The sequence below is a fragment of the Dama dama genome, chromosome 6 (genome assembly GCF_033118175.1).
Source record: "Dama dama isolate Ldn47 chromosome 6, ASM3311817v1, whole genome shotgun sequence".
NCBI lineage: Eukaryota > Metazoa > Chordata > Mammalia > Artiodactyla > Cervidae > Dama > Dama dama.
In genome coordinates this window covers 44,195,401-44,205,635 of record NC_083686.1, presented here as the reverse complement: position 1 = coordinate 44,205,635, position 10,235 = coordinate 44,195,401, and the positions used below count along the sequence as shown (strand labels likewise).

Genomic DNA, 10,235 nt, shown 5'->3' with positions numbered 1-10,235 from the left:
AAAGTCTCAACCACTGGACCCCCATGGAAGTCCCAAGTGAAGACTTCTTAAACATCACAAAAGTACCTGAAAATTATATGCCTTTCATGTATTAAAAATAACATCAGCAAATGTCTGTTTCCAAATGTCTTCTTTTGTATAGACATGCAAGTAACAGAAAAGTGAAAATTTGAAGTTCATAAAAGTTTGTTTTATGAACAAACTTTCTGCCAATTTAAGTATTTAAAGTGCCCTAGCTTTAGCAGCCATTATAAAAAATATATTTACTATTTTTCCTCAGTCTCTTGGAGAAGCTTCCAATTCAAATTATTGAGTTGTTCAATGTAAATGACAATGTACAAAAAATTACAAAGGTAATTAAACCACATTGTAAAACATGTGAAAATGAGAGAATATGAAAATAACCATTTACATTTAGTTGTATCATAACATAGATGATATACATTTAGATGAATACATTATAACATGATAACATGCATTTAGATGAATCATAACATAATTCCCTTAATACTATAAAATATCCAGTTCTGAATCCTCTATTTATTTGTGTATAATTGTTTTGTTTGAATTAGTATCTAAACAAATTCCATACATTGCCTGTAACTAGTATATTTCTAAATTCTTTCTTCTTTCCTCAAAAAAAATAAAATAAAATTTATAGTGTGTTTTGCATATGCATGTCCTTCACACTATTTTCCAGTACTTTTTTGAGAATTTATATATAATAAAATGCAAAGTGTTCAGTATATAGCTTGTAAATGACTATTCTTTTCAACACTTTCAATGCACATGTGTTTCAAGTAGAGACCTTGAAAATGCATTTTCTTTCATGATTATAAAAAAAAGTCCAGGCTAAGCCTATTTTCTTTTCATATTTGGATGTTTCTCATGGATGGGTCATGCCCAAGGCAAGGTTTAGCTGCACATAGAGAACAAAGTGTGTATCCACATAAGTGACGAACAGATGTTGTATTTGAGGCCACCAAACAAACCGACAAGTCATTTTTGTTACAACTGCTATTTGAAAAGTCATTTCTTATGAACTCCACCATGGGCTTTCCCCATGGCTCAGTGGGTAAAGAATCTGCCTGCAATGTAGGAGACAGAGGAGACATGGGTTCGATTCCTGGGTCAGGAAGATCCCCTGGAGGAGGGCATGGCCACTCACTGTAGTATTCTTGCCTGAAAAATCCCATGGACAGTGGAGTCTGGAGGGCCACAGTCCAAATGGTCACAAAGGGTCGGACACAACTGAGCAACAGAGCATACATAAGCGCTCCACTATCCAGACCTTCTCACTGCTGTGAGTTCCAACAGATTAACTAGAGGATGAGCAACTGGGTTTAGCAAAAATATGCTAAATTTGAGAGAAAATTTATATTATCTAGAGATACTTAAGTTTGTAGTTTCACAAGCTCTCAAGGTATATCCTGGGAGAAAGCCAAGAGTTCACAGTTATTGTACATATTTTATAGATGAGAAAAAGTAAGTTCAAGGACAGTAAGTAATTTTCTCAAGTTTGATTCAAACCCAGGCCTGTCTAACAAGAAAGCCTATTTCCTTCCACCATGAATAATAGCACCCTCTAAGCAGTGACACTGAGCAAACATTCTGGGTACAGATAATATTTGCCCTTTTTCATCCAAGTTTGACTTTGTAATGATAATAATAATAGAGTCTACAAACACATAACTGCAATTTTAAATCACAAAAGCCAAAACTAGGTTTTAGTACTCATTTGGCAGTGAAGCCTGACATGACCTGAACTAATCTGATGGCAAAACTTGGCCTAAAATGTAAAGACTATTCATAGCCCTTATTTATACCATTTACTTTGAATATTCAACATTTTGAGGCATAAATATTTATCTGTTCATTACAGGGTTCTTCCCCAGGCAAAATGGAAGCTATTTTGTAATACATAGTAAACATATGGTATTATTTTTAAAAAAAAATCCTGAATTCTGACACACAGCTAGCTCTAAGAGATTTAGGCAAGGAATAAGAAATCTGAATAACAATAGCAACAATAATAACTATGATAGTAAAAGTTGAGTTTTATAGTTTTATCTCATCATTAATTTTTATAAAATAATTTCATACATATTTATTGTGTTTGTCATCATAATGTGAAAATTTCCTAATTACTTTGAATAAATTTTGCTCTGATTATCTCTTTAGAGAGAAGAAAACACAGGACTAAACTCTTGATGCCATGAAGTCTCTTGGTCAAATGGAGACCTGACTTCAAACTGACTTTTGACTTCTTGAATCAGAAATTAATTCAAATCAGAAATTAATTCAAATCAGAAATAGAGAATGCTGCTGTGTGTATGTTTATGTTTCTTTTTTCTAAGCTTTCCCTAAATATAAGCCTCTCTGGTGACTTTACTTGAAGAGGAATGACACCAAATTTTTATTTAATTGTCTTGCTGTTTTTTGGTCACAGTAATAAATTAAGAGGTTTAGTGACCAGTGTTGTGAAATAGGATTTCAGCAGATGCTAAGGATATAATTCTCATGTTAGTATAAAAAATGTTTCTTTGTCTCATAAATTATGGATGATCAGTTGTACATATTCAACCAAGATACTTCTTTACTCTGTAGAAAATTTTAAATTTAAATCAAGTTTTCAAATATTAGCTGTTTTCTAGATCAGTAGTTTTCAATCTCCTTTTCTGCCTCAAAACACAGGAATATAGCACATTCCCTTCCACAACAGCAATCCACAAAGTGTCATTCGCACAGCCAGCAATAAATCCCATCCTAGAGTCCAGCAGACCCATGTAGTGTATCAGCTTGAGTTTTATTAAGCATTCAACACATTTCATATATTTCCTTTTATGTGTCCTAGATGCTAATTTCTTAAAGACTGCACTTTGCTGGCCTAGGTTGGAGGTCTAGGGTGAGAGGAATCTAGAATGGATGACAAAGGAAGCAGACAATAAATATCAACTGTAGCCTGGAGGAGGCTTCCCAGGCGGCTCAGTGGTAAAGAATCTGCCTGCAATGAGGGTGATACAGGTTCAATCCGTGGGTCGGGACGATCCCCTGGAGAACGGATAGCTACCCTCTCCAGTATTCTTGCCTGGTGATTCCCATGGACAAAGGAGCCTGGGGGGCTACAGTCCATAGGGGTCACAGAGTCTGACGTGACTCAGTGACTAAATAACTACAACATAACCTTGAGACCATTTGCAACAGTAGGGACTGTGGCTTGTTCCATTAACTGTTCTGATTTGAGTCTTTTGTAGAGATTGTGGCCAGCCACCATCTTGAGAGCTATGGTTTGGACTCAGTGTAGGACTGGGGCTCCAGCATATTAAAATACTCTTATCAAGCAGCATATTCTAAGAGATCAGAGGTAACTCCTAGGAACTAGCCACGGGCCAGTCCTATAGCAAAAGGCTTTCTTTGGAATGTACAGGTTTTGGGAACCCCAGACCTGATGAGTTAACCTTTTACCGCACCTTGGTATTGGTCTTATCTTCCTAACTAGAGTATAAGGTCCTCAAAGAAAAGGATCGTATATTTATACAGTTTTATCTGAATCCAATACCCACTTGACTATATCTTTGCCAGAGTCAGAGGAAATCAGCATTTCAAAATTCCTGAACTTAGCTTTCCCTTAAGAACACGTTTTAGCATTACATTTTGAAAAATACCCTGGAATTGCTCTACAAAAATGCTTTGACACCCATGTTGGTCACATGCATGCATGCTCTGTTGCCTCAGTTGTGTCTGACTCTCTGTGACCCCATGGACTGTACTACCCCAGGCTCCTCTGTCCACGGGATTCTCCAGGCAAGGATACTGGAGTGGGTTGCAATTTCCTTCTCCAGGAGATGTTCCTGACCCAGGGATCAAACTCATATCTCTTATGTCTCCTGCACTGGCAGCAGGTTCTTTACCACGAGGGCCACCTGGGAAGCCCCCACTTGATTACATGCAGTTATAATTTACCACCATGGGTACTACCCTGGTGGTGCAGTGGTTAAGGATCCACCTGCTAATGCATGGGACACAGGTTCAATCTCTGGCCTGGGAACTAGGATCCCACATGCCACAGGTCAACTAAGCCCGTGTGCCACAACTACTGAAGCCTGCACGCCCATGCCCCACAACTAGAGAAGCTACTGCAACGAGAAGCCTGTGCATCACAACTAGAGAGTAGCTCCCACTCACCGAAACTGGAGAAAGCTTGCTCAGAGCAACGAAGAACCTGGGCACCACATCAAAGACCCAGCGCAGCCATAAATACATAAGTAATTTTTTTTTTAATTTGCCACCATGAAAAGCTCGAGGATCCCCATTCTTTTTGACTTTCTATTCCAAAACTGGATCAGGATCAAGGGCAAGTTTATTTTGTTGGATCACAGTGCCAAGAAGGAATTTCATTGCTAATGTAGAGGAGTGAAACGTCCAAGACTTCCCAGAATCATTTCTTTCTGATCCTTTCCTTTTGGCTCTCTTCCATAAACTCCAAACCAATTACATCAGAATATCTGGAGTTTGCCAAAGTCTTTGACTGTGTGGATCACAATAAACTGTGGAAAATTCTGAAAGAGATGGGAACACCAGACCACCTGACCTGCCTCTTGAGAAACCTGTATGCAGGTCAGGAAGCAGCAGCTAGAACTGGACATGGAACAACAGACTGGTTCCAAATAGGAAAAGGAGTACGTCAAGGCTGTATATTGTCACCCTGCTTAGTTAACTTATATGCAGAGTACATCATGAGAAACGCTGGGCTGGAGGAAGAACAAGCTGGAATCAAGATTGCCGGGAGAAATATCAATAACCTCAGATATGCAGATGACACCACCCTTATGGCAGAAAGTGAAGAAGAACTAAAGAGCCTCTTGATGAAAGTGAAAGAGGAGAGTGAAAAAGTTGGCTTAAAGCTCAACATTCAGAAAACTAAGATCATGGCATCCAGTCCCATCACTTCATGGCAAATAGATGGGGAAACAGTGGAAACAGTGGCTGACTTTATTTTTTTGGGCTCCAAAATCACTGCAGATGGTGATTGCAGCCATGAAATTAAGAGATGCTTACTCCTTGGAAGGCAAGTTATGACCAACGTAGACAGCATATTAAAAAGCAGAGACATTACTTTGCCAACAAAGGTCCATCTAGTCAAGGCTATGGTTTTTCCAGTAGTCATGTATGGATGTGAGAGTTGGACTATGAAGAAAGCTGAGCACCAAAGAATTGATGCTTTTGAACTGTGGTGTTGGAGAAGACTCTTGAGAGTCCCTTGGACTGCAAGGAGATCCAACCAGTCCATCCTAAAGGAGATCAGTCCTGCGTGTTCATTGGAAGGACTGATGTTGAAGCTGAAACTCCAATACTTTGGCCACCTCATGAGAAGAAATGACTCACTGGAAAAGCCCCTGATGCTGGGAAAGATTGAAGGCAGGAGAAGGGGATGACAGAGGATGAGATGGTTGGATGGCATCACCGACTCGATGGACATGGGTTTGGGTGGACTCTGGGAGTTGATGATGGACAGCAAGGCCTGGCGTGCTGCGGTTCACGGGGTCGCAGAGTCGGACACGACTGAGTGACTGAACTGAACTGAACTGATCTGAAGTTTGGGACCAGGAGCCCCAGGCAACTGTAATGTGAAGCTAGGGCCAAGCACCGATTGCATAGAGTGCCAAGATCCACGTGATGGCCCAGGCAGGCCAGTGCAGAAGAATCCTCTCTGACCTACTCAGGCTGGTTCCAGCCTAGGCCTCACTAAAATTGTGGTTCATGGATCAGCAGCATTGATGCTACCTGGGAGCTTGTTAGAAATGCAGAATCTCAGGTCCTCCTCAGCTCGATTAACTCAGAGTCTGTATTTTAATAAAATAGGTAACATTAGTATAATAGAATTTCAGAAGCACTGACCTAGGCAACAGGACTCCTCCTTGCTCCTCAGGGCCTCACACTGGAACCAGAGATGAAACCTCTAGCTGGGAAGTGTTCCTCTGTCGGCACATTTCTTCCTGTGGTTGAAGGAGGATGGTTGGTGAAGGATGGAAACAGGTTCCTTCCATTTCAGTATCACTCAGTATCATCTTTACTTACAGTTATCTGCAGGGGGTAAAGAGAAGAATGAGAAGATGGCAGAATCTAGTCCATCAATGATATCAGCTTATGTGAGAAGGAGATACATTAAGAGGGGGTTTCCACTATACTCAAGAGGCTTATTTCACAAAGTAAAGATAATAAGGTTCAGGGAATTGGCTAAAAATCTGCCATGACTTTTAATGAGTGGAACCTGGGGAAAGAGAAACCAGCGATTAGCATCCCACGGTCATCACACTTGGGCTGTGAGCTGCTACACGCAGTTCTGTGCCAGGCCCTGTTGTTCAGCCTCCCAGTCGTGTCCGACTCTTTTGTGACTGCACGGACTGCAGCAGTGGGGCCTAGACCTGCCTTAAAGGAGTTTTAGCCAAATCCATCCAGCCCAGGTGCTCTGAGTTGACCAGCCTTGTCTCTGGACCATTCTGGCAGCAGCAGCCTTAGAGGAAGATACGAGGTTTTAAGATAATGGCTTATAAAACAGACCTTGATAATGATGGTAATGAATCATTTTTGAACACATGCTATGTGCTAAGCACTGTTCTAAGAGCCTGAAAAATATAATTCATTTAATCCTCACAACTATTTGATACACTATTATTTTTCCTTTTGTACAGGTGGGGAAACCAAGATAAAGAGAAGTTATGCCAATGGTAAAGCAGGATTCACACCAAGGCAGCCTCCAACTCAAGGCAGTAGACCTCACTATATGGAGAATCAATACAGTAAAAGGGAGAGAGACCCTTCGATTCTTTTGCTCACTTGGGGAGTATTTCTGAGTTCTACAAATGATTACATAGATGCAGACTTCAAAATCTCCCTTCAGCAATATTTCTCTCTCCACTGCAACATGAGTCGAGGATATTTTTTAAAATGCAGATTCTGATTCAGAATATCTAGAGTAGGGCCCAAGATTTTGCATTTCTAACAAGCTCCAAGATAATGTCAATGTTGCTAGTCCAGGGTCCATGCTTTGAGTAGCAAAAAAAAAGTGCTGCTAATTCACTTCAGTTGTGTCCAACTCTGTGCTCTGTGCAACGCGATGGGCTGTGTACCCCACCAGCCTCCTCTGTCCATGGGATTCTTCAGGCAAGAATACTGGAGTGGATTGCTGTGCCCTCCTCCAGGGGATCTTCCCGACCCAGGGATCAAACCCACTTCTCTTATGTCTCCTGGATTGGCAGGTGGATTCTTTACCACTAGTGCCACCTGGGAAGCCCATACATGTATGTATTATCTATGTAATTATATATATATATGTAATAATTATATATATAAATGCATAAAATCACAGACTCACCTTTTGCTAAATAGATTATGCAGCTCTTATCTAATTGTTTGTAGGACTTAGACATGCTCCCAGAGGGGCAAAGAGAGAGTCAGTGCTTTCCAATGCTCCCTGCTGAGAATCTGAAACTTTCTTTCACTCTTGCAATTTGGTATCACTGATAAATTTAGCATGAAGGGATTCTAAAGTATGTTTTTTACCTCACTGATAATAACAGTTACTAACGTTATTTCCTTGGTTGGTACTTAACCTGCTTGATGTTTCAGATTTTATCTAAAATAATTAACACATTAACCAAATGGATAGTAAAAAACAGTAATTTAATTTCCAGACTGTAGACACAAGTGAATTCTCTTTTATTGCACTCTGCCATAGTGAAACAATCAATAACAATGTTTTATATATATTATTTTGAAAAGATGCTGAACCTTGGATTTGACAAGTTGGCTACAGAATGTAAATCAAAAATATCATTTAGTGCCTACATTGCACAAGGCAGCACAAATTGACAAATGGTGTCTCCTCCTATCTTCTTCAATTTTAAAGTGAGGTAAATGTCAAAGACATTTTTATAAGATGATGTATCATTCAAAAAGGAAAGTAGTTTTCAGGCCAGCATATATAACTTGATGTCAACAGTACACACAGACACATAAACACACGCTCACAAGAAGGAGACAAGAATGTGTACTGAGATTATCAGCAGTCATACATGGGTACGACAAATGGTAGGTAGTCTTCTCCCTGCTATTGTTTTAAAGTAACTGGAAAAGAGCCCAGCAGTTCCTTGTGAACGTGAAACTTCTTAAGACTCAAGTTCATCATGTTTTATTGAGAAAGTTGACTTCCACCTTTTCTGCTTGCCTCCGAGTAGAAGACTCAGTGAAAAGGACAAAAATCTGGGAGGATACATGGAAGCAAACAGTACAGTCATGCAATGCTTTTCTGAAAAAGTTACAATTATTTTAATTTTTGAATGTAAAATTTAAATCACAATATCAGTGCACTGCTCTCTTTCCAGACCTCATTTGTTTCCAGAAATTCGAATGTTGAATTCTAATCCAAAATTGTCATGGATGCCTATAGCCCACATTCCCAATTCTGAACCTGCAATGTCATCATATACCTGGATAAGAAGCTTAGCAACTTTTTACTCCACAGTCCCCATTGTCCCTCAAGATGTCATAGCTTCACTTGAGACATTCAGAACTAGAACTTGAAGCTTCAGGAGTAAGGGCTTTCAAGAAGGAAACTCAGCAGCCCTTTTCACAGGCAATCAAGGCTGCGTGAACCTTCTCCCCGTGCCGTGCTCACTGGAGGCTCCACAGACAGTCCTACAGATAGGGGAGCGGAACTTCTTGGGAGCCAGGCACATCAGACAGAAGCTGCTCCAAACCCCGATCCTGAAGCTCACTGCTGGCTTCATGCTCTTTGTTCTGTTTTGTTCTCCTGTATTCTAAGAACACTGCTCAGGTGCCTTGATCGCTGAACAACTTATGCTAACTCCTTCAGCACCTCCGCCAGAGGACAGCTCTCTCCAGGCTCTGGTCTCAGTTGAGCAGCTTTCTTGGTGGATGAAAATTCTTAGAGCTGTAAAAGGAAAGGGAGGTCATGGAGGATTGCACCATGTCAGTTCCTATCTGTGCTTCAACAAGGACAAGGCCTTCCAGAGATGCTGTTCAGTAACGGCTGAACCCAGATGTGTGGGAATTAGGCAAATCCATATATCCTACTTCATATGAGCTCTTCTTCTTCTTTTTGTTTTTTTTTTTATTAGTTGGAGGCTAATTACTTCACAACATTTCAGTGGGTTTTGTCATACATTGATATGAATCAGCCATAGATTTACACGTATTCCCCATCCCGATCCCCCTCCCACCTCCCTCTCCACCCGATTCCTCTGGGTCTTCCCAGTGCACCAGGCCAGAGCACTTGTCTCATGCATCCCACCTGGGCTGGTGATCTGTTTCATCATAGATAGTATACATGCTGTTCTTTTGAAACATCCCACCCTCACCTTCTCCCACAGAGTTCAAAAGTCTGTTCTGTATTTCTGTGTCTCTTTTTCTGTTTTGCATATAGGGTTATCGTTACCATCTTTCTAAATTCCATATATATGTGTTAGTATGCTGTAATGTTCTTTATCTTTCTGGCTTACTTCACTCTGTATAATGGGTTCCAGTTTCATCCATCTTATTAGGACTGATTCAAATGAGTTCTTTTTAACGGCTGAGTAATATTCCATGGTGTATATATACCACAGCTTCCTTATCCATTCATCTGCTGATGGGCATCTAGGTTGCTTCCATGTCCTGGCTATTATAAACAGTGCTGCGATGAACATTGGGGTGCACGTGTCTCTTTCAGATCTGCATATGAGCTCTTCTGAAAGCAGAGGGGCAGGATAATGATAACAATAGCATTTATCCAGCACCTGCTACCTCCTGTATATAAGACACCATTATAAGAAGTTTACACAAACTATTCTTCAGGGCAGCTACATAAAATATTGTCACAAAGTACTATCTTCTGGATGTAAAATGACAGGGCAGGTGACTTAATTATTGAGAACATGTAAAAAGCACTTAAAACTATGCCAGTCATATAGTAGACTCAAAAAATATTAGCTATTTTTCACTAAAGAAAGTCACCAAAGCACAAGAGAAGGGAGAAAGGAATAAGCAAGGAAGATAGAAGAATTACAAAAACATTCAGAAAACAATAAATTGGCAATAAGTTCATACCTATCAATAATTACTTTAAATGTAAATAGATAAAATCCTCCAATAAAATTCATTGAGTGGCTAAATAAATAAAAACAAACAAGCAAAACACTTATATGCTGCCTTCCAAGAGACTTTACTTCAGAAGT

The 10,235-nt window shown here is 40.0% G+C and overlaps 1 long non-coding RNA gene across 1 annotated transcript in view; it reads right to left on the bottom strand.

Moving 5' to 3' along the window:
* Window positions 1-7,877: 7,877 nt before the first annotated feature.
* Window positions 7,878-10,235, bottom strand: part of LOC133058872 (uncharacterized) — a 100,117-nt gene continuing 97,759 nt past the window's right edge. The window contains exons 7-8 of the long non-coding RNA XR_009693412.1: window positions 9,522-9,748; window positions 7,878-8,953 (exon numbers count right to left, since the gene is read on the bottom strand). This is a non-coding gene — a long non-coding RNA (uncharacterized LOC133058872). The remainder of the gene's footprint in view (window positions 8,954-9,521; window positions 9,749-10,235) is intronic.